Below are 24935 nucleotides of genomic sequence, written 5' to 3' on the forward strand. Positions count from 1 at the left end.
CTCTAAGCCAAGTACTGTTCCTTACTGACCTGCTGTTCCCCAGTTGGTTGCTGCAGTCTTCAGCCAGAATACGCTTGCTAAAGGCAGATTTACAACTTCCCATTGCATTCCAGCAGGCTGCTCCCATTTTATGCTGCTTTTGTGCCAATCACTGGCTACTACAATTGAATTAACCCAGGAAATACCGGTGTAAGTTCTGAGGCAGGCACAAATTCCTTTTTCAATTATGCAAAAACAGGGGAGGCAGTGGCGTAGTGGTATTGTCACTGGACTAGTAAACCAGAAACCTAGGGTAATGTTCTGGGGACCCGGGTTCAAATCCAAGAATCCCCAAATCAACACTGCAAAGGAGGAAAGTTATGGGCAGTCTGGCACTGCCGAAACTACAATACTACAGTGGAGAGAGTGAGGAGATGGATACGGGTGAGGATGGAGGAGTCTTGCTGCAAGGGAATAACTCTCTGGGCCTTGCCACGGGGCAGTGCTCCCCCCCCCCCCCCCCCCCACCCCCCGCCCGACAAAATACACAAAATAGAGACGGCACGGTAGCACAGTGGTTAGCATAGTTACTTCACAGCTCCAGGGTCCCAGGTTCGAGTCCCGGCTTGAGTCACTGTCTGCACGTTCTCCCTGTGTCTGTGTGGGTTTCCTCCAGGTGCTCCGGTTTCCTCCCACAAGTCACGAAAGACGTGCTGTTGGGTGAATTGGACATTCTGAATTCTCCCTCTGTGTACCCGAACAGGCGCCGGAATGTGGCGATTAGGGACGTTTCACAGTAACTTCATTGCAGTGTTCGCCTGCTTGTGTCACTAAAGATTATTATTAAATACACATTGTGCCCAGTGGTGGTAGTCACACTAAAGACATGGGGCGGAATTCTCCGCAATCCGCGATGTCCGCCGACCGGTGCCAAAAACGGCGCAAATTAGTCCGGCATCGCGCCGCCCCAAAGGTGCGGAATCCTCCGCATCTTGAGCGGCCGAGCCCTAACCTTGAGGGGCTAGGCCCGCGCCGGACTGATTTCCGCCCCGCCAGCTGGCGGGAAAGGCCTTTGGTTCCCCGCCAGCTGGCGCAAAACTGACTTTGCCGTGTGGCGCATGCGCGGGAGCGTCAGCGGCTGCTCACGGCATCCCCGCGTATGCGCAGTGGAGGGGGTCTCTTCCGCCTCCGCCATGGTGGAGACCGTGGCGAAGGCGGAAGGAAAAGAGTGCCCCCACGGCACAGGCCCGCCCACGGATCGGTGGGCCCCGATCGCGGGCCAGGCCATCATGGGGCGCCCCCCGGGGCCAGATCGCCCCACGCCCCCCCCAGGACCCCGGAGCCCGCCCGCGACGCCTTGTCCCGCCGGTAAGAGAGGTGGTTTAATCCACGCCGGCGGGACAGGCATTCCAGCAGCGGGACTTCGGCCCATCCGGGCCGGAGAATCGCCGGGGGGGGGGGGCCGCCAACCGGCACGGCGCGATTCCCGCCCCCGCCGAATATCCGGTGCCGGAGAATTCGGCAACTGGCGGGGGCGGGATTCACACCAGCCCCCGGCGATTCTCCGACCCGGCACGGGGTCGGAGAATCTCCCCCATGGAACAAATGAGGCACCATTTTGGTCTGACCAAGATGGCTCCCATGGTCCCCATCTGCGGAAACCACAAATTCCCACCAGCCATGCTTAACATCACTTTTAAAAACGGAGACAGGGGGCGGCATGTGGTGCTGGGACTACGGCGCTGAGGACCCGGGTTTGAATCCCGGCCCTGGGTCATTGGCTGTGTGGAGTTTGCACATTCTCCCCATGTCTGCATGGGTTTCACCCCCACAACCCAAAGATGTGCTAGTTAGGTGGATTTGCCTCACTAAATTGTCCCTTTATTGGAAAAGAAAAATAATTGACTACTCTAAATTTATTTTTTTAAATGAAGACATGACAGGGGGATGCTAACAGTTAGGGACATGAAAATGGGGGACAGACTAGCGACACTTAGTGAGCTGACGGAAGACCTGGATCTAACGACAGGACAGAACTAGGCACCCACCTTTAGGCAAAGCACATTCTCCGCAAGGAGGCATCATAGACATCATAGAATTTACAGTGCAGAAGGAGGCCATTCGGCCCATCGAGTCTGCACCGGCTCTTGGAAAGAGCACCCTACCCAAGGTCAACACCTCCACCATATTCCCATAACCCAGTAACCCCACCCAACACTAAGGGCAATTTTGGACACTAAGGGCAATTTATCATGGCCAATCCACCTAACCTGCACATCTTTGGACTGTGGGAGGAAACCGGAACACCCGGAGGAAACCCACGCAAACACGGGGAGGTTGTGCAGACTCCGCACAGACAGTGACCCAAGCCGGAATCGAACCTGGGACCCTGGAGCTGTGAAGCAATTGTGCTATCCACAATGCTACCGTGCTGCCCCACGGTAGGGTACCCCAGGGCCTCGAGAAACACACTATTTGCGGACCTGATAAACACGGACAGTAAGGAAAGGGGGAACTGCGGGAACCTCTATGGACAGTTGCTGGAGGGGCAAGCCTACCACTGGATGAAGCCAGATGAAAATGGGGGTCGAACTGGGGACGGAAGTGGCCCAGGACTCTGGAGCGAAGCACTGAGCAGACGCAACTCCACCTCCTCCTGCGCAAGGCTCAGCCTCATGCAGTTTAAAGTGATGCACAGAGCACAACTAACCAGGACCCGAATGAACAGGTTCTTCCCGGAGGTGGAAGATAAATGTGTATGATGCCAGAGAGGCCCGGCCAACCATGCCCACATGTTCTGGGCTTGCCCCAGACTTGTTGGGTTTTGGACAGCCTTCTTCGAAGGTTGTGGAGGTGAGGGTGGAGCCGTGCCTGAGAGTGGCAATCTTTGCGGTATCGGACCAGACAGAACTACACATGGGAAGGGAGCTGATTCCCTTGCTTCCACTTCCCTAATTGCGTGCCGGAGATTCCTGCTCAGCTGGCAATCAGCAGCACCACCCACAGCTGCAGACTGGCTGGCAGACCTGGCGGAATTTCTGCACCTGGAGATTTAGTACACTGTCTGAGGGTCGGAAGAAGGCTTCCACAAAGCGTGTGAGAAATTTGTTGGCCTGTTCCAAGACTTGTTCGAGGCCAACAGTGGCTCGGGAAAGAGGGAGAGACGGGGGATGGCGGACAAGAACACTCAACGCTAGGAGGTACAAAAGGGGAAGGAGGGAGGAAATGAGGAAGAAACTCAGGGGAACCACAGGGAGCAGCACAAGGCCTGTAACAAAAAACACAGAGGAGGGAAAAAAGTGGAGAACAGGAGCTCAGCAAGAGAACACCCAGAGCGGAAGAGGGGAATACCAAGGAGGGAATGGGGAGGGCGTAGGGAGGGGGAAGGGGGGGAGAAGACATTTCAAGAAAGATATATAATCATAAGAAACTGTATAAATTGTAAATATAGGACACAAAAGTTTCACTATGTAAAATTGAAAATGCCAATAAAAACATTTTTTTAAATTCTGGAATTAAAAGTCAAATGATGAGCATGAAACTATTGTTGATTGTCATAAAAACCCATCTGGTTCACTAATGTCCTTTTGGGAAGGAAATCTGCCGCCCCTACCTGGTCTGGCCTACATGTTACTGCAGATGCACAGCAATATGGCTGACTCTTAACTGCCCACTCAATACAGGCTGGTTTAGTTCAATGGGCTAGACAGCTGGTTTGTGATGCTGAACAAGGCCAGCAGCGCGGGTTCAATTCCCAGCTTATGTGAACAGGCACCGGAATGCGGCGACTAGGGGCTTTTCACAGTAACTTCATACTTGTGACAATAAAAGGTTATTATTATTATTATTATTATTAAGGGCATTTAGGGACGGACAATAAATGCTGGCCCAGCCGGCGAAGCCCTCTTCCCATGAACGAATGAAAAATAAAAAAAATGTAGCAAGTTCTCAAATGTATATCTCGGCCTGTATGTCTGCAGTGACATTTTGAGTTATCCAGTGCCTCATTTAATGCCTATTTGAAGGTGGCAAATCATTTATAGAGAACTTTACCCTACAGTGTCAACACTAGCAGCAGTACTATCTTTGGCAGCAAGTCTGTTATATAATATAATGTGGCTATGCTGCCAGGAGCAGTGTGAATAACCTATCTTGAGAAACTGTTACCCACACTATGAGTGGCAGCAGAACTGGAGCAGCAAACAAAGAAGTTGCTGCCAGCAGCATAGGTCACATGGATAGGTTGTACATTGAATATTGGACCTCTCCATACATTATCTGGTCATGACAACATTGCTGGTTTGTGGGACCATGATATGCCCTAAACAACCTCCTCTTCCCAACGTTACAAAACTGACTACACGTCAAAAACATTTCATTTGCCGTAAAACAATTTGCAATGTCCTGAGGTCGTGAAACGTGCTTTTTAAATGCAAGTCTTTCTTTTTATTTTCCTTTCAGATTACATAGCACCAGCATCCAAGAAACACAATCGCTTCTACTTCAAGTGGTTCTGCATAATCAAGATCTGTCTTGAAAATCATTGTTTTTTACCAGTTTCTGTTGGAGTAAATTTTGAAAATCTATAAGGAAACGGCAGATGCTTCCAACCTATTTCCTGGACATTTTAGACCATAAGACCATAAGACATAGGAGTGGCAGTAAGGCCATTCGGCCCATCGAGTCAACTCCACCATTCAATCATGGCTGATTTCAACTCCATTTACCCGCTCTCTCTCCATAGCCCTTAATTCCTCGATAAGACCATAAGACATAGGAGTGGAAGTAAGGCCATTCGTGAGCGCCTCAGCATGTCTCAGCATGTTCAGATCCCTCCTCTATCCAACTTCTAAAATATATGCAGAGTCAGTGTCTGAGCTGCTAGCTGTAAGTGCAAGATCAAGTGACGCATCTTTATCTTCACTGTCTTCTTCCTCCACTAACTGGAAAGCTTCCAGTTCTTGGGTATCTGAAATGAAAAATAGACAAGGGTTGGATTGTAGCTAGGGAAGAGGAGAAACTAAGTTGGTTAAAACATAGAGAAACACTTGTCCTCCTTCAGTTCTGCCTGCTGCTTCCTGTTATATGTCACTTTCTCTTGGCAGACAGAAGAAAGCGTGTCAGAAACTGTCATGCAATATGCTTGAGTGATATGACTGTCTTGGTTCATAAATAGCTAATAGGCAGAACTTAATCTGACCCCTGGGAGCAGGCTGGGAGGTGAGAATATACCAGCTGCGGAGGTTGGGGGAGGATTGTGTGGAGAGCGCATCTTCTTTCCAACTCCCTGCGATTTGGTCCAGGATGGGGAAGGTCAAGGACAACTATCCAGCCCAGATGCCACCCAGAGGCCCTAATGGGCATTTAAGGGCCCCATCCTGGCACTGCAGCTACTAGTGGCAGTGGGGTCCTATGCCACATGGGGAGGCCACCCTAAATCTGATACCCTGATTGTGGGCTCAGGGAGGGAAACCCTCTTGATCATGCACCTTGTGTCTTATGGAGGACTGCACCTTTAGGAAGGGCCGAAATCTTAGAAAGTCATCCCTTGCCCATCCCAATCATCCCACCCCACTGGGGCCTGTTTGACTAGCCCCAGTAAGCCCAGCACACTTACCTAAGATCTGGACCTCCTGCATGTTTGCTTATCTTGGCTGGCTGCAGTACCGTCAGTAGCCACCACTCTGGGTGGCACTGCTGGAACTGAAGAACTGCTGGCCCTCTGATTCGGCTGAAAAGGATGGAACCCTGGTGCCAGACAGTTAATTGCCTAATAGCTATTTAATTGGGTTGGAGCTCTGGGAAAGGGCTGCAGCGGGGTTGTCCCAAGCTTTCCAGGCAACTATCGGGGCCCCCACTGCCACAATTAAATTCAGTTCAATGTGTATAAACTGTGAGTGTGGGGCTTGCATGTGAAGCTGAGATAAAGCATATGAGTTTTATGATAATAATAATAATCGTTATTATTGTCACAAGTAAGCTTACATTAACACTGCAATGAAGTTACTGTGAAAATCCCCTAGTCGGCACATTCTGGTACCTGTTCGGGTACACTGAGGGAGAATTCAGAATGTCTAAATTACTTAATTGCACGTCTTTCGGGGCTTGTGGGAGGAAACCGGAGCACCTGGAGGAGACCCACCCAGACACAGGGAGAACGTGCAGACTCCGCACAGCCAGTGACCGAAGCCGGGAATCGAACTTGGGACCCTGGCACTATGAAGCAACAGTGCTAACCACTGTGCTACCGTGCTGCCCATTGACTACTGTTTGATAGAAATTGTTAGTAGATGGACGATAGGAGGGCAATGAATTAAGCAGTGGATGAGACTTATAGTAGGTAGGATGTAGCATTTAAAATAAACTCACTCACTTTGATAATTCATGTCAGATGGTTAAACTTCTTCCTGCACTGCATCCTTGATCTTTGAGCAGTATTTCTGGTAATGACCTCTTCCACCACTTGTTCCCACTGCTTCCTGAGCATTTATCCAAGTGGCACCTTGCACCCTTGCAGATGTAAGATATCTCTCCTCCTTTCCCCTCTTCCCCCAAGAGCTCCAATGCATTGCCTGAAAGTTTGGTGGTCTCTCTCCTGAATGTTCAACCATTCTTCAAATGTATCACAAACAAGTTTGACTTTTGGAAAAAACTCCCCCTGCTTCTGAAATCCACAATGCATCACATCCTTAAAAGGTGCAGGCTACTTTCAAGTAGTGCTAGCCATGATGTAAGGATACTATCAAAAGAACAGCAAGAAGAGCACTAGCTGCATACAACAATCATTTAAAAGAATAGGCAGTACAAATTTAATGTAAAAAACATAATTCCAAAAGTGTGCATGATATCACAATAATTGTATGAGGAATTTGAACTTGACCTGTCTCCCTTATTGAGTTAGCGCTAATATCATCACGAGCCCTTTGTTTGTCAAGAAGCCAAAAGGCTTCTTATTTATCCAGAAGTCCATTGTGCTTCGTAAGCTAGACTGTTATAAAATGTGTTCTCAGAGTCTTCACTTTTACAAGGAACAAAGCCATCTGGCAGACTATTTAAAAAATGTATGCAAAATAAATGACTGCTATTGGAAAAGCTGAAAAATATGTTACGAGGATGAACTAATGCACAGCCATTTGTCAAACTGATATCTTACTATTGATATACAGAGATGAGATTTCACATTTATAGATCTAAACATGCGATGGTGCTATTCACTATCCACGATCTTGGCAACCCTTCTTCCCTCAGCTAATGCCATTGAAAACAGATTCATTGATCAGTCATCTCATTGCTGTGCAGAACTGCTTCCACATTTGCTTATATAACAATAGTCACAGCACTTTAAAGTAGCATAGTTTTACTTTTAAAATACAGGAGAGATAAGAAAAGCTACCCTGACACCAAGGCAGTATTTGACTAAGCATAGCACAAAATACTGAAGTAAAATTGAGGTTAATGGGGATCACAAGGAAAACCATTCAGTGACTGGATTCATACTTGGCACAAAGAAAGAAGGTCATAAAATCTGAAATTGCTGTTTAAATGCAACCTCATTTATTTCTTCAATAGCTGATTTCCTCACCATCACCATCTTAGGGGTTGACAGTCACCACAAGATCAGCTGGTCCAGCCATATCAACATCTTGCTTACAAGAGACGGACAGATGCTAGCTTTTCTACAATAAGTGCATTTGCCCCTCATCCCCCCAGGAGAGTGATGGAGTACTCACTGCTTGCCTCTGTGGTGCACCTCCAACAAAACTCAAAAAGATCAGCACCACCCAGGTCAGAGTAACTACTTGATTGGCACTCCAACTACTGGCACACCGTGCTGCAGTATGCTTGATAAACATGGTACATTGCAGCAACTCACCGGGGTATCTTTGACACCACCTCCCTAACCTCGGACCTTTACCACTGAGAAGGACAAGAGCAGCGAGTAATGAGAACACCATCACTATCTGGTTCCCTCCAAGTGAGGTAAAAGTCACTGCTTGCTTCTTCTATCGCTTTTGCGACCATCAATTCACACGAGACGGAGAGTTGAAGTGAACAGTGGTTTTAATCAGCCAGAACTGTGCCTGCCTGCGACTGCTTTGTACTGAGTGCCGCCTACAGGCTGCAGATTCATATACCTCCCCCAAGGGGCGGAGCTATAGGCGGAGCCCACAAGGGCACCAACATAATACAATGTAATGTAATGTAATGCAATGGTGGGTCACAGGTGTAACCCACAAGGGCATCAACATAATACAACGTAATGTAATGTAATACAATGGTGAATGGTAGCAGTAATACATTCACCACATTCACCCCCTGTTAAAAATTGAAGTCCAGCGGGGGTGAAGTGGGCTCACAGGTTGAGTCTGTCCAGTGCCTTGATTGTTCGCTGCGATCGCCTGAGCCCTGGTTTCGCTGCGGGCACGGGTGTTGAACTCGTCGCTATGGGCACGGGTGTTGAACTCGTCGCTGCGGGCACGGGTGTTGAACTCGTCGTGCGGGCACGGGTGTTGACTCCGGGAGCATGTCTTCTGGAGCTTCATCCCTGTAGATCGGCGATGGGGGGAGGGGGTGATGTAGGCCATGTAGGGGCGGGGGCGGTGTTCGGTGTACGGTGGGGGGGGGGTAGGTGATGGTCGCAGGGGAACTGAAGCAGGTACTGACGCAGTTCATCGCTCATAAACGAGGAGCCCCGGTCACTGTGGACGTAAGTGGGGAAACCGAACAGGGTGAAGATACTATGCAGGGCCTTAATGACGGTGGCCGCGGTCATGTCAGGGCATGGGATGGCAAAGGGGAAACGGGAGTACTCATCAACGACGTTAAGAAAATGCGCGTTGTGGTCAGTGGAGGGGAGGGGCCCTTTGAAATCGATGCTGAGGCGCTCAAAGAGCCGGGCTGCCTTCACCAGGTGACGCAGTTCATCGCTCATAAACGAGGAGCCCCGGTCACTGTGGACGTATGTCTGGCCGATAGAATTGCGGCTTGCGCTCCGCGCAGATTTGGCAGTCCCTGGTCATGGCCCTGACCTCCTCGGTGGAGTCGGGCAGGTTGCGGGCCTTGATGAAGTGGAGAAGCCGGGTGACCCCCGGGTGACAGAGGTCATTGTGGAATACCTGGAGTCGGTCATCTTGCGCGCTGGCGCATGTGCCGCGGGACAGGGCATCTGGGGGCTCGTTGAGTCCCAGGACGATATACAATATCATCGTTATAGATGGAGTGTTCGACCTTCCACCTCAAGATTTTATCATTCTTGATCTTGCCCCGCTGTGTATTGTTGAACATGAAGGCTACCGACCGTTGGTTGGTGACGAGGGTGAATCTCCTACCAGCCAGGTAGTGCCTCCAATGCCGCACAGCTTCCACAATGGCTTGAGCTTTTTTCTCGATGAGGAGTGTCGAATCTCGGAGGCGTTGAGGGTACGGCAAAAAAAGGCTACGGGCCTGCCTGCTTGGTTAAGGGTAGCGGTGAGGGCGACCTCTGACGCGTCACTCTCCACCTTGAAGGGGATGGACTCGTCCACCGCTTGCATCGCGGCTTTGGTAATATCTGCCCTGATGCGGCTGAAGGCCTGGCGGCCTCAGTCGTCAGGGGGAAAATGGTGGCTTTGATAAGTGGGCGGGCTTTGTCCGCATAGTTGGGGAGCCACTGGGCGTAACAGGAAAAGAACCCGTGGCATCTTTTCAGGGCTTTCGGGCAGTGGGGGAGGGGGAGTTGCAGGAGGGGGCACATGTGGTCGGGGTCGGGCTCTAGGACTCCGTTTTCCACGACATAGCCGAGGATGGCCAGTTGGGTTGTGCGGAAAACGCATTTCTCCTTGTTATAGGTGAGATTGAGGGCTTGGGTGGTTTGGAGAAACTTCTGCAGGTTGGCGTCGTGGTCCTGCTGATCATGGCCGCAGATGGTGACGTTGTCCAAGTACGGAAATGTGGCTCGCAGCCCATACTGGTCCACCATTCGGTCCATCATTCTTCGGAAGACCGAGACCCCGTTGGTGATGCCGAAGGGGACCCGGAGGAAGTGGTAGAGGCGGCCGTCTGCATCAAAGGCTGTGTAGTGGCGATCTTCCGGGCTGATTGGGAGCTGGTTGTATGCGGACTTCAGATCTACCGTGGAGAACACCTGGTAGTGTGCAATCTTATTCACCATGTCCACTAACCGGGGAAGGGGGTACGCATCGAGGTGCGTGTACCGGTTTATTGTTTGGCTGTAGTCTACAACCATCCGGTCCTTTTCCCCGGTCCTTACGACCACCACTTGAGCTCTCCAGGGGCTATTTCTAGCCTCGATGACCCCCTCCCTCAAGAGCCGCTGGACCGCGGACTTGATAAAAGTCCTGTCCTGGATACTGTACCGCCTGCTCCTGATGACGGGTTTACAGTCGGTGGCGAGGTTCGCGAAGAGCGAGCGAAGAGCGACCTTAAGAGTCGCGAGGCTACATACGGTGAGAGGGGGTAGGGGCCCGCTGAACTTCAGGGTCAGGCTCCTGAGGTTGCACTGGAAGTCCAGTCCCAGCAGGAGAGGAGCGCAGAGATCGGGGAGGACATATAGTTTAAAACTGGCGTACTCGGCGCCCTGTATCACGAGGTTCGCGACACAGTACCCTCGGATCTGCACCGAATGTGATCCGGAAGCGAGGGAGATTGTTTGGAAAGCGGGGGAAATTTGGAGAGAACAGTGCCTTACCGTGTCTGGATGTACAAAGCTCTCCGTGCTCACGGAGCCAAACAGGCAGGGCGTTTCGTGCCCATTGACCCGGACGGTCACCATCGAGTTCCTGGGCCGTGACTGGTTGAGGGTGATAGCGGCAAGCTGCGGGTAGCCGGCGTGGTTGGGGGCCCCCGTCGGTCGCACCTATTGGACGGCATTGGAGACAGCGGCCAAAATGGTGGCCCCTGTCGGCCACACGTGTCGGGCGCCGTTGAAGATGGCGGCCAAGATGGCGGCCCCCATGAGTCGCACGTGTTGGGTAGGGTTAAAAATGGCTGCCCCTACGGACAGCATGAGGCTGATACACGTCCGAAGGGGGCAGTACCGGCAGGCTCGCCGCCAAGCTTCGGGGTCTGCGGGCCTGTGAGTTTGAAAGTCGGACCTGTGATTTAGAAGATTTGGATCTGGCCAGGCAGACTTTGCCAAAGTGTCCTTTCTTGCCGCAATCGCTCAGGTCGCGTTCCGAGCCGGGCAACGCTGCCTGAGTTGCTGGTTCTGGCCGCAGAAATAGCAGGGCAGCAGAGTACCTTCAGGTCGCATAGGTATTCCTCCAGCGATTCCCCGGGGCGTTGACGACGAGTGGTGAGGAGATGCTGCGTGAACACTTCGTTCACCGGCATCACGTACTGCCTTTTCAGGATCGCGACCGCGTCTGCTTACGTGGTCACTTCCTCGATCTGCACGGAGATTCTGTGGCTCACCCGGGCGTGGAGGAGACTCAGTTTCTGTTCCTCGATGACGGTGGGCGAGGAGGAGGGGGCGGGGCCATAGGCGGAGCCCACAAGGGCATCAACATAATACAATGTAATGTAATGTCATACAATGGTGAATGGTAGCAGTAATTCATTCACCACAATCACTATTGTAGAATGCATCTTAAAATATGCCAATTTTCACACTTCAAGGCAAAGATGCAAATCTGTCTAACAAATCACACAAAATATTTGACATAGATGAATGAATCAAGCTATGAAAGTCCATTACATTTCGTTGGATGCATATAGTAAGTCTTTACTGTAGACTATACATATACTTGAGTTAAAAAATATCTTATGCAGCTAGTAATCTGTGAAAGGCTGTTAACCTAATGCAGATACAGTTGTCTAATGTAAAAGATAATGTATGCTGGAAAAACTCCGCCGGTCTGGCAGCATCTGTGGATGTTTCAGGTCGATGGCCTTTCATCAGAACTGGAAAAATTAAGAAACTTTATAGGTTTTAAATGAGTGAAAGGGAGTGGATAAAGAACAAAAGTGAAGGCCTATGACAAGATGGAAAACAGAAGAGATTAAATGGCAAAGGGTTTCATGCTTCCGGCAATTTTCCAATGAAGCCCAACACAAGCTTGAGGAACAGCAACTCACCTTTTCATCAGCCATTTTTTCCGGCTGCCAGACTTACCACTGACTTCAACACTTTCAGACCATAATAGCTGCCCCCATATCGTTTCTTTTTCTTTGCAGGTTTCAGTTTTATTCTATATTTTGCTTTTGGACAGCAGCTGCTCATCATTCTGACAGTGGCAGCCATGTGTACCATCTGCAAGATGCACTGCAGTAACTCACCAAGGTTCCTGTTACAACACCTTCCAAATCCATGACCGCTATTATCTAGAAGGACAAGAGCAGCAGATACCTGGGAACCCCACCACCTGGAGGTTCTCCTCCAAGTTACTCACCGCCCTTACTTAGAAATATGTCACCATCGCTGCGGCAATATCCTGTCACTCTCTCCCTAACAGCACAGTGCGTGTACCTACACCTCAGGGACTGCAGCGGTTCAAGAAGGCAACTCACCACCACCTTCTGAAGGGCAACTAGGGATGGGCAATAAATGCTGGCTGAACCAGTGACACTCACGTCCGATAAATCAATTAAAAAAAATTCACCCCTCCTCTGAACACATTTTATTTCTGCTTGAATCCATTACCACTCCCTTTGACTCTGCACCACCAACCCTATTGACATTTAATTTCACTTGCTAAAACCCAACTTTTCCCAGTTCTGATGAAAGATAATCAATCTGAAACGTTAACGTTTTTTTGTGTCCTCGATCATAGTATTCAGAATCCATTAGATATTTCTTTCCATTAGGCGAGATGAGATCAGGGACTCAAGCAGGGAAATTGTGAGTACAAACCAATTTCCTATCTAGGTACTATATCAATGCTCCAACTTGCTGTACACCCATCAGATCTGGAAAAGAAACATTTGTTCTGTGTTGTTAGATAGTCACGCACAATGCCTTTAAATATAATTTAGGTTCAGACTTTCAGACTCCATATATGTATTTTAAAAATCAATTAAATTTTATGACAGATTTCACCAGCTATATACATTCCACTACAAACCAGCAAAGCGTGTAACAGGCACCATAGCAGGAGGACGTTATCACACTATACTGCTACGAGGCAATCTGAACTGACCAGATACTGAGTATTATGCTGTAAATGCAGTGGGCCAACCTTTTCCTTCAGTGGAGAATTCACTGTAAATCCCAATCCAGATGTTGAGTAGTTTCTGTAGTTCCTGTTTGGCATTTCCTTTAGTGTCCACTCAATAGGGTAAGGGTGTTGTCAAATTTACCTGCTGAGTTGCTGCAACGTATCCTCAGCAAGTGACCTTGGCTGGGATTTTAGCACAGAGATATATTCCATGGAGGGGGTGTTGTTTTTAGGATTCCTGAATGTACTGTAGATTTTTTGACTGTAGAACACATTTGAAGATTTTCTGCAAAGTTTCCAGGGAGTCTGATTGACAGTGTGGAGATCTGACAGTGCACACGGGACACTCCTACAGCACAACCCACAGCTGAGCTGATTTGAGAGCAGAGAGTTCTAGTGCGGGAGGGAGGGGGGTGCTGTTCCAATCATGGAGGGCAGGTTGTTCTGATCGATGTAGACCATTCCGATCATGGGAGGGTTGGATCTGCGATGGAGTGTGATGGTGGTCATAAGAACATGAGAAATAGAAGCAGCAGTAGACCATTCTACCACTCAAGACTTCTTACCATTCAATATTGTTATAGATTGTTATTATTCGGCATCTTCTTATTTAAACACATTGCTGAGTCACCAGTAAGTGCTGTGATGTCATTAGTTGTTGTTATTACCTGTGTAAATGCGTATTTAACTGCCATTAGTTCTAATTCTATTTGGTTACTGTTATTTTGATGTTTAGATAGCTGCTCCCATTTTTGAGTCCATACTGTATGGTAAACTTTATTATTTTTATATATTAAAGAATAACTTTCACAACACGCTTCACGGTAGCACAGTGGGTAGCACTGTTGCTTCACAGCACCAGTGTCACAGGTTCGATTCTCAGCTTGGGTAACTATCTTTGTGGAGCCTGCACGTTCTCCCCATGTCTGCATTGGTTTCCTCCGGGTGCTCCGGTTTCCTCACACAAATCCCGAAAGATGTGCTTGTTAGGTAATTTGGACATTCTGAATTTGTCCTCAGTGTACCCAAACAGGCGCTGGAGTGTGGTGACTAGGGGAATTTCACAGAAACTACATTGCAGTGTTAATGTAAGCCTAATTGTGACAATAATAAAAAAGATTAAGGGGGTGATTCTCCGAGCCCCGCGCCGGGCCGGAGAATCGCCGCAACCGCGCCACGACGCCGGCGCGCGATTCTCCGAGGTGCGGAGAATCGGTGCCATTTGCGCCGGCACGTTTGCCGTGGTGCCGGCCACGGGCCGCTGGAATCGGTGGGGCCGCCGATTCTCCGGCCCAGATGGGCCGAGAAGCCGCGCGGATACGACAGAGTCCCGCCGGCGCCGTTCACCCCTGGTCGCTGCCTGCGGGGACTCTGCGCGAACGGTCGGGGGGTGACCTGTGAGGGGGGGGGCTCCTTCACCGGGGGGGGCCTCCGATGGGGTCGGCCCGCGATCAGGGCCCACCAATCGGCGGGCCAGCCTCTCCGTCCCCGGGCCTACTTCCCTGCGCGGCCGGCCCCTGAACACCGACGCCATGTTGAGTCGGGGCCGGCACGCTAAAGAAATCCCCCGCGCATGCGCTGGTTGGCGCGGCGCCCATTTGGCGCCGGGAAAGGAGGCTGGCGTGGCGTGAACCGCTCCAACGCCGTGCTGGCCCCCTGTGGGGGACAGAATAGATCGTACCCGGGCCCGGTTTGCGCCATCGTGAAACGCAATGGCGTTCACGACGGCGTGAACACTTGGGCTTCATTTGGGAGAATCGCCCCCTAATGATTCTTCTACCATTTGTTGTCAACTTACCACAATTAGGATCACGGTGATCAAAGACTTCAGCACCACTTTCCCTCCGACTCCCGACATCCCTTGATTCTTCGAGAAACCAAAACAATGTCCAGCCCAACAATTCACAGAGGGTTCCAATGTTGGGGAGCGGGATAGATCAATTGCAAATTATGCCGTGGCTTGTTGAGCTTGGAGGAAACACTCCTACTCCTCTTGGCCCACAAGCAGTGCGGTAAAGGCATTGACCCCATGGAATCAGCCCCTCTTGCCTCCTTCCATTTGCCAGGCATCCCAGGGTCTGTGAAACCTGGCTGATATGAGTTTGAAATAGAATGCCTATCAAAATATAGGCACACAGCTTCATTATAATATATAAATGACCATCCCACTTCTGGCAAAGGAATTGATCATCCACCCTTTGTTTTGGGTCTTTTAAGATCAGAAATGGACAGATACAAGAAAGCTTGCGATCCTGTTTCAGATTTTTTGAATTTGAACTTTTGACTGATCCCAATCAACCCACTTTCAAAGTTATCGTTCAGCTCTTTATTTCAAGAACACTAGAAATAGGAGAAGGAGTCTGCTCCACCATTACATACGATCATAGGCGTTCTTCAACTTTATTTTCCTGCCCACTCCCTATGCCTCCCTGTGAGACCAAAAAGCTATCTATCCAAGCCTTAAATATATTGAATGATGGCGCACTCACAAGCCACTAGAGCATTCCAAAGATTCACAGCCCTTTGAGTGAAGTAACTTCTCACCTCAGCCCTAAATGATTATCTCCTTATCCTGAGACTGTGCCCTCATGTTTTAGATTCCCCGACCAGTGGAATCCCATTTTGGACTTCTATAGTGGGGTGAGGCATCACTTACCTCACTTCCTGCATTGACAAGCTCAGCTGCCCCGAGTCCAGGGGGTGATCGACCTGCTGTTGACAGGCTGATCATCACAAACCGAAAGGGGTTCCATTCGATAAACGTGCAGCTGATGTGTGACCATCAGATGCACATGGTGCACATCTGTGCCAATACCTGGGTAGTGTGAATAACGCCTTCATCCTGGCAAGCTTGATAGTTCCTGGCCTCTTCGATGAGAACCCGCTCTGCGATGAGGTCTGGTGTTCCACCTCATTTGACAATGTCTGACCCCTGCCCATAGTATCAGTTACCACCGTCCACTTGGGTGATCCCAGTATGCGACCTGGCCATTCCATCATACGGTCCCATCGAACCCCTGGGGTGGCGGAGGTGGGGACTGTGAGGGTGGGGGTGTTGGGGGAGGGACACCAGAGTGGTGAGCGCTGGCTGAACTGCGGTCCCTAGGCCAAGCCCAGACCAGCCCATTCCTCACACACTTCTGACAGAGCACCGAGGCAGATGTAACATTGTGCACAGGTGAGTTTAATGTGAACAAATATGTACAGGTTTGTGCTCTCGCCCCTCACGCTATACCATGAAATGAAAATGAAAATGAAATGAAAATCTCTTCTTGTCACAAGTAGGCTTCAAATGAAGTTACTGTGAAAAGCCCCTAGTCGCCACTTTCCGGCGCCTGTTCAGGGAATTGAACCGTGCTGCTGGCCTGCCTTGGTCTGCTTTCAAAGCCAGCGATTTAGCCCTGTGCTAGGCCCTGCACCCGTGCCAAATTAACCAGTGTCTACTTTTCTGGCCTTACGGGCTCTACGCTACTCCTAAGTGGATCCTCAGATGGTGCATCAGGAGTGGAGGCGGCTTGCTGCGATTGCCGCTCTGTGACCTGGGTCCACTTTGGTGGCCGTCTCCTGTGATAACTGGGCCCGGATGCTGCTCAGGTGTCCCAGGTGGCATGGTGCCGCCCTGTTCTGCCTGCTGCCCATGAGATGCGGAAGGGAGAGGAGGGGGAGAATCTGTGGTGCTGCGATGTTCCGGCACCTCACCTGTGGGAGTCACCGGCACGGGCCCCATCACCTCCTCCTCCCTCGGGTGCCCGGTGGCCCCTGGGCTACTCCATGTGATAGGGGTGTGAGCGGAGCTAACCCCTGAGGTCCCCCACTACCAGGCGCTGCCGGTCCTGGAGACCTGCTCTGGCCTCGACCAGTGTCTGCATGCTCGCAGCCATGGCGCACAGAGAGTGGACCACCTCGGTCTGGGACTACGCCACATCACGCTTTGACTGTGCCACCACCTTCTGGGCTGTGCCACATCAGCTAGTGACTTGCGCTATCTCCCTCTCTGGGACTGGGCCACCGCCCTCTGCATCTGTTCCATGTCGGCCAGCTCCTGGGCAATGCTGCCGATGCTCTCAGCCATGGCCTACTGTGAGTGGGACATGCTCAATGTCCAGGTGGCTCTGGCAGATGGCTGCCTGTGAGAGGGCAGCCCTGCCCTGGGCCTCGGCCACAACCTGCACGATTGCCCCAAGCCTTGGACATCCTGATCCATGGCCAAAACCCTCGCGCCCAGGGCCTCCACTGTGGACGGCACCCGTATGGTTTTGGCCTGGGTGACACGCATGGTCGGCACCACCTCCTGCTCCCGCACGCGGTTGGATTCCTCCAACTACACCTGCAGGTGCTGGATGCTCATCGACAATCCCTGATGCAGTCCCTGGCTCTGCGTCTGCATCTCCACAATTGATGGAACCATCCATTCCAAAACCCATCTGGACGGCAGCTAGTCCCTGGGATCAGCCTGCCCTCCGAATGTCTGCTCCTTTGGGAGTTGCTACCTACACCTGCTGTACGGTTCATGTATGTGGTGTGCACCAAATAGTGTACCAGGAGCCTCTTCACTAAAGTGCCCAACCGAGGTTAGTCTCTCTGGGATGGTGGAGGATGTTGGAGACAGCTGTGACGGGAAGTCAGTGTCATCCCCAGATTCGAGCTCCGGGGTATCTCAGATGCAGCTCGAGGGCTCCCGTCCGTGTCGGTCTTGTTCTTGTGCTGGTCAACACACGGGATTCTGGCTGTAGCTGGGGGCGGGGGCACCAGAAGGGCCTGCCCCATCACCAGCAGCTCCTGCAGGACACAAGACAAGATGCATGATCGCAGGCCAGTGGGGATGCGGTGTGGTGGTGGGGGTGGTGGTGGGGGGAATCGCAACTCAGCGTTGTCTCACTTCCTCGCCCGATGCCAACCTCCACCCTGACGACTACCTTTTCTTTGTGCCCGCCGACCACATCCATGGCCCTCTGCTCTGCTCCGGTGAGGTGCCGCAGGTCTGGTGGTCCCCCTCCAGTCTTCTCCCGCTCCCGACGGTTGTGGCGGCCTTCTCCTGGGGGGAGGGGAAACAGAAATTGCACAGTGATAGACAGTCCAATGCATGCAGCCCAGGGGGTGGGTAGTTGGTAGCCTCGGTGGCCAGGGCATCCGGCCATGGCGGCTGGTATGGGTGCTGGCATGTGGTACAGGGTTGGGATTCTGCTGCCCTCCAGCTGGCGGGGGGCTGGAGCCAAGGGTGTGTAGGATGGGGTTTGGTGTTAGGGGCACAGTGCTGCCTACTCAACCTGGCCTCCCTGAGGAGGTTGTGCAGTTTTTTCTGGCACTGCTGGCCGGTCTGGACAGTGTTGCCCACAGCACTGACCACCTCTGTCACCTGCATCTAGGCCTGGCGAATGGTGGCAGCCGGCAGCCTCCTTCCACTCCAGGGTACAGGGTCACCCGCCTCTCCTCCACGGCATCCAGCAGGGTCTCCAGTTTTGGGTCGGTGAATCTCAGAGTCATGCGTCTTGCTGCCATCTTGTTGGCTGGGATGGTGTGTGTGGGAGTGAAGTGTGTATATGCAGCTGCAGCTTGTCAGCCTCCTGAGTGTCAATCCTGAACCCGGCGAATCTGGCACTGTTTCCCATTGGTATTCCCTAATACCAATGTAATTGGATTTGTTTAAGTTTACAATGCTTGATTGTGATTGGAATATGTCACTTTCAAACTTAACATGGAATTCAATGGCATTGTGATCAATCAGCTATGTTTACAGAGCTCTCCGGCTTTGTTTATAGCTAACAGTAATGTACAAGTTGCCAAATTGCACTGCATATTCTTCCTACAATCAATTGTTCTCTGATCATCTAGCTCTTCTCTACATAGGTCTGGTAACTATAGCAATCTTCTAACTTCCAAACCTGCCTGTCTCATCCTTTAGTGTAATGATCCATTGCAAACACATACTGACTTATTTTCCAAAGTCAGCATACTTCTTATCTTCTAACCACTTCCTTATTCATTCACCCACTCAAAAACTTTGAATCATTCCCTTACATACAACTGCAAAGAAGTAATTAAGCATCAATTAGTCACTTTAAGACATTGTGGTTTATGGATCATATTATCACGTTTGTGAAATAAAACAGAATTGACACCAGTATTAAAACAGCCTTGACACTGTCATGATATCCATATTAACATATCATGGTGCAATCACACACACACACTGATGGACAGGTAGTTGGACCAACCAACACACACACAACATCGCAGCCAATCACCAGTGAGAGCACACGCACTATAAAACAGGGAACACCACAGTTCCCGCTCATTCTACCAGGAGATAGCCCAGAGCACAGAGCACACAGCGTGCCACTCAGACATAGACCATGTGCTGAGTGCCTCTCTAAGATAGTGATAGGGCTGGGTCTACAGGTTAGCTGGTGAAGTACGAACCACGGCCAGAAGTTAATAGTTATTATTGTACAGAATAATAAAACAGAGTTGTACCATCTACAACCGTGTTGGTTCGTTTGTGTATCGGAACACCCAACACGACAGACACCAGTATAAAACAAAGCACAGCAATGCTAAACAAATGGATTTCCTCATCTGTCGTAATAGCTGGAGCATTTCTTCTGCTGCTCTCATTAACCTTTTCAACGCTGCTCCATTAATGTCTCCAGTTCTATTGCCTGAGATTTAAAAAACATATTTCATGGGGTGTGGGCACCACTGCCAAGGCCAGCATTTGTTGCCAATCCCTAATTGCCCTTGAACTGAGTGGCTTGCCAGGGCATTTCAGCAGGCAGTTAAGAGTCGATCACATTGCTGTGGATCTGGAGTCTCAGTGGGTGAACTTAAGGCATGGATCGGTACTTGGGACTACGATGTGGTGGCCATCATGGAAACTTGGATAGAAGAGGGGCAGAAATGGTTGTTGGAGGTCCCTGGTTATAGATGTTTCAATAAGATTAGGGAGGGTGGTAAAAGAGGTGGGGGCGTGGCATTATTAATTAGAGATAGTATAACAGCTGCAGAAAGGCAGTTCGAGGAGTATCACCCTATTGAGGTAGTATGGGTTGAAGTCAGAAATAGGAAAGGAGCAGTCACCTTGTTAGGAGTTTTCTATAGGCCCCCCAATAGTAGCAGAGATGTGGAGGAACAGATTGGGAAACAGATTTTGGAAAGGTGCAGAAGTCATAGGGTAGTAGTCATGGGCGACTTTAACTTCCCAAATATTGAGTGGAAACTCTTTAGATCAAATAGTTTGGATGGGGTGGTGTTTGTGCAGTGTGTCCAGGAAGCTTTTCTAACACAGTATGTAGATTGTCCGACCAGAGGAGGGGCAATATTGGATTTAGTACTGGGTAATGAACCAGGGCAAGTGATAGATTTGTTAGTGGGGGAGCATTTTGGAGATAGTGACCACAATTCTGTGACTTTCACTTTAGTAATGGAGAGGGATAGGTACGTGCAACAGGGCAAGGTTTACAATTGGGGGAAGGGTAAATACGATGTTGTCAGACAAAAATTGAAGTGCATAAGTTGGGAACATAGGCTGTCAGGGAAGGACACAAGTCCACAAATACTCCGCATTTGGAGTATTGCGTACAGTTCTGGTCACCGCATTATAGGAAGGACGTGGAGGCTTTGGAGCGGGTGCAGAGGAGATTTACCAGGATGTTGCCTGGTATGGAGGGAAAATCTTATGAGGAAAGGCTGATGGACTTGAGGTTGTTTTCGTTGGAGAGAAGAAGGTTAAGAGGAGACTTAATAGAGGCATACAAAATGATCAGGGGGTTGGATAGGGTGGACAGTGAGAGCCTTCTCCCGCGGATGGATATGGCTGGCACGAGGGGACATAACTTTAAACTGAGGGGTAATAGATTTGGACAGAGGTCAGAGGTAGGTTCTTTACGCAAAGAGTAGTGAGGCCGTGGAATGCCCTACCTGCTACAGTAGTGAACTCGCCAACATTGAGGGCATTTAAAAGTTTATTGGATAAACATATGGATGATAATGGCATAGTGTAGGTTAGATGGCTTTTGTTTCGGTGCAACATCGTGGGCCGAAGGGCCTGTACTGCGCTGTATTGTTCTATGTTCTATGTTCATGCATGAGCGTGCACAAAGTATTGAGGATGTTTTTATGTTTTTGGGGACTCTCGTGATGAGGTAATTACATATGCAATAAATAATGATAAGGATCATTAATTTAAAAAATAAACACGTGCTCCATTCATCTGTGACTGGGATTTAAATCTAGTGTTAAGGGCACGGCTGATGGTAAATGCCAAGTTGTTCAAATCTCAGAAGTGAAACTTGAAATAACTACCCTCAACTGTATTTTGCAATGTGTAGTATGAGGAGAGATTTGAAATTCAGAAAATGGTGTCCACAGCTCTTTGTGATTATTTTAATAAAGTAAATGTTTATTAAGAATTGAAAAAAAACAATGAAGTAAACCAGAAGTACACTTAACTAATACATGCCTTTATAAAGTATCACTATTTTAAACAGTTCCAAACAATCTTAACTACCTTCAGACCTAACACTCCCCCAAATTGATCCACAACATTTTAGACATTAAGATCTTAAAAAATCTAGTACTTGTTACCACACAGTGCATTTACATATCTGGGGGTTGCTTCTGAGGTGATACCCTGGCACTGCCAGGGTTCCCAAGTGGCACTTGCAGGGGCACTGTCAGGGTGTCAGGTTGGCAGTGCCAAGGTGCCCGAGTGGCATTTTGCCAGCACCAGGGATTGGACTTGGAGGTGCACTCCCCTTATTAGGTGGTGTGTGGGGGGGCTCAATGACCCCCTTAAAGGTGAGTTGGAGGGGTCTCGTGGTCACATTAGAGGGCCATGATATCTAACATTGGTGCCACGATCTCTTCCTGCACTGAAGAGCAGAGCATCAGTGCAGGAAATTGAACTAAGCGCAGCCCCGGCGAGGCATTCTATAATAATCTTTATTATTGTCACAAGTAGGTTTAGTGTGGGACTTGGGTTAAGAGACTGTGGCTTTATTTATGGATTCTCTGTAGCTGGAAGGAAATGTGCATTTGTTTGCAACAAAATGTAAACTTCTTCAGTTTATGACCCATAAAACATCTGAATTGAATCTTCCCTCGGCCTCCTCTATTCCAGAGAAAACAACCCCAGCTTATTCAATCTTTCCTCATTGCTAAAATTCTTCTTTCTTGGCAACATCCTCGTAAATCCCATCTGTACCCTCTCTATTGTGATCACATCCGTCATATCATGCAGTGACAAGAACTGTACACAGTACTCTATGGTCTAACTCGTTCCAGCATAACTACTCTTAAATTATGTGCCTCAGGTAGAGACGCAAATTATTGAGTATACATTTTTTTTAGAAAATATTTTATTGAGGCATTTATAATTTTAACATTTTAACATTTTATACAACAGAGATCCAACACACGCAAAAACCCCACAATAACACACCCGAGTCCCCCGCTCTAACCCTAACTACCCATACATTAGATTCCCTGCCCTTAATCGTCACTTCCATGCCTCTTCCCCCCCACCCTCTGACAGTCAATTTACCTTGAAGAAGTCGATGAAGGGCTGCCACCTCAGAGCGAACTCCTGTAACGAACCTTAAGGCGAACTTAATGTTCCCTAGCTTAAGAAACCCTGCCATGTCACTGACTCAAACCCCTGACTTTGGAGGCTCTGAGTCCCTCCATTCCAGCAAAATCCATCTCCGGGCCACCAGGGAGACAAAGCCCAAAACGTTGGCCTCTTCCCCCCCCCCCGCCCCCCCCCCCCGGGCTCCCGGATCTTCCGATACCCCAAATATTGCCATCTCTGGGCTCGGAGTTACCCTCCCTTCCAGGACCTCTGACATGACATCTGAAAATCCCTGCCAGAATCCCCACAGCCTTGGGCACGCCCAAAACATATGTACATGATTCGCAGGATGTCCCCCACACCGCCCACACCTTTCTAATTCCCCTCCCAACTCTTCCTCCCACTTCCTCTTCACCTCCCCGATTGGGACCCCTTCCCACTCCATCAGTTCCTTGTATATTTCCGAGACCCTCCCCGCCCCAACCCCTGTTTTAGACAACACGTTATCCTGTAGTCCCCTTAGTGGACTGCCTTCGGACAATATCCAGTACCTGCAGGTAACAGAACCCATTCCCACCCACTAACTCAAACTACTCCTCGAGCTCTTGCAGGCTTGGGAAGCCCTCCTCAATGAAGAGGTCCCCAAATCTCTCAGTCCCTGCCCGCTGCCTCCTCCTGAAGCCCCCCTCCAGCCGCCCCCCCCCCCCCCCCCTCGCCCCCCCCCTGGAGCGAACCAGTGGTTATCACAGATCCATTGCCCCCACACTCTTAGGGCTGCCACTACCACTGGGCTCGTTGGGTACCAAGCCGGCGAGAACGGCAGAAGTGCCATTAACAAAGCCTTCAGACCCGTGCCCTTGCAAGATGCCGCCTCCACTTGCTCCCACACCGATCCCTCCCCCACTACCCGTTTCCTAATCATCAACATATTAGCCGCCCAGTAGTAATTAATAAAGTTCGGAAAGGATAAGCCCCCCTCCCCGTGCCCCCGTTCAAGAAGGACCTTCTTCACCCTCGGGGCTTTCCCGGCCCGTATAAAACCCAAGATCGCTGCATTCACCTTCCTAAAAAATGCCTTGGGGATGAAGGTTGGAAGACACTGAAACACAAACAGCAATCTCGGGAGGACTGTCATTTTCACAGTCTGTACACACCCCGCCAGTGACAGCGGGAGCACGTCCCACCCATGGAAGACCCCTTTCATTTGCTCAATCATCCTGCCCAAATATAGTTTATGAAGCTGACCCCAGTCCCTTGCCACTTGAATCGCCAGGCACCTAAAACTCCCTCCCACCACTTTGAACGGCATCTCCCTCAGTCTCCTCTCCTGCCCCCTTGCCTGGATCACAGAACCCTCACTCTTGCCCATATTCAGTTTGTAACCTGACAACCGACCAAATTCCTCCAATATCCCCATAATTCCTGCAATTCCCACCAATGGGTCTGTTTTTTAAAGGAGCAAATCATCCACATAGAGCGAGACCCTATGTTCCACCCCCCCTCACTATCCCCCGCGAAATGTTTGATGCTCTCAGCACCATTGCCAAAGGCTGTATGGCCAGGGCCAACGGTAATGGGGAGAGTGGACATCCCTGTCTCGTCCCCCGGCACAGACTAAAATATTCTGATCGAACCCGGTTTGTCCTTACATTCGCCACCGGTGCCAGATATAGCACCCGGACCCAATCCACAAATCCCTGCCCAAACCCAAACATTCCCAGCACATCCCACAAGTACTTCTACTCCACTCGATCAAAGGTCTTTTCTGCATCCATGGCCACCACCACCTCGACCTTGCGCCGTTCCGCAGGTATCATTATTACATTTAGGAGCCGCCTAATGTTGGACGTCAGGTGTCATCCCTTAACAAATCCTGTCTTGTCCTCCCCTATTACCCCCGGAACACAATCGTCTATGCGTGTGGCCAAGATCTTTGCCAGCAATTTTTTCGCATCTACACTTAACAGGGAGATTGGCCTATACAAGCCATAGCTCTCCGGATCCTTATCCCGCTTCAAAAGAAGGGAAATCGATGCCTGTGATAACGTTGGGGTAAGCACTCCCAGCTCTTTGACTCATTAAAAGCCTTTACCACGAGCGGCCCCAACAGCCCGGAAAACCTTTTATAAAACTCAACTGGATATCCGATTGGTCCTGGGGCTTTACCCGATTTTATCCCCCCTAACTCGTCTACAACCTCCCCAAGCCCAATTGGGGCTCCCAAATCCTCCACC

Source organism: Scyliorhinus torazame, chromosome 6 (assembly GCF_047496885.1).
Source record: "Scyliorhinus torazame isolate Kashiwa2021f chromosome 6, sScyTor2.1, whole genome shotgun sequence".
Classification (NCBI taxonomy): domain Eukaryota; kingdom Metazoa; phylum Chordata; class Chondrichthyes; order Carcharhiniformes; family Scyliorhinidae; genus Scyliorhinus; species Scyliorhinus torazame.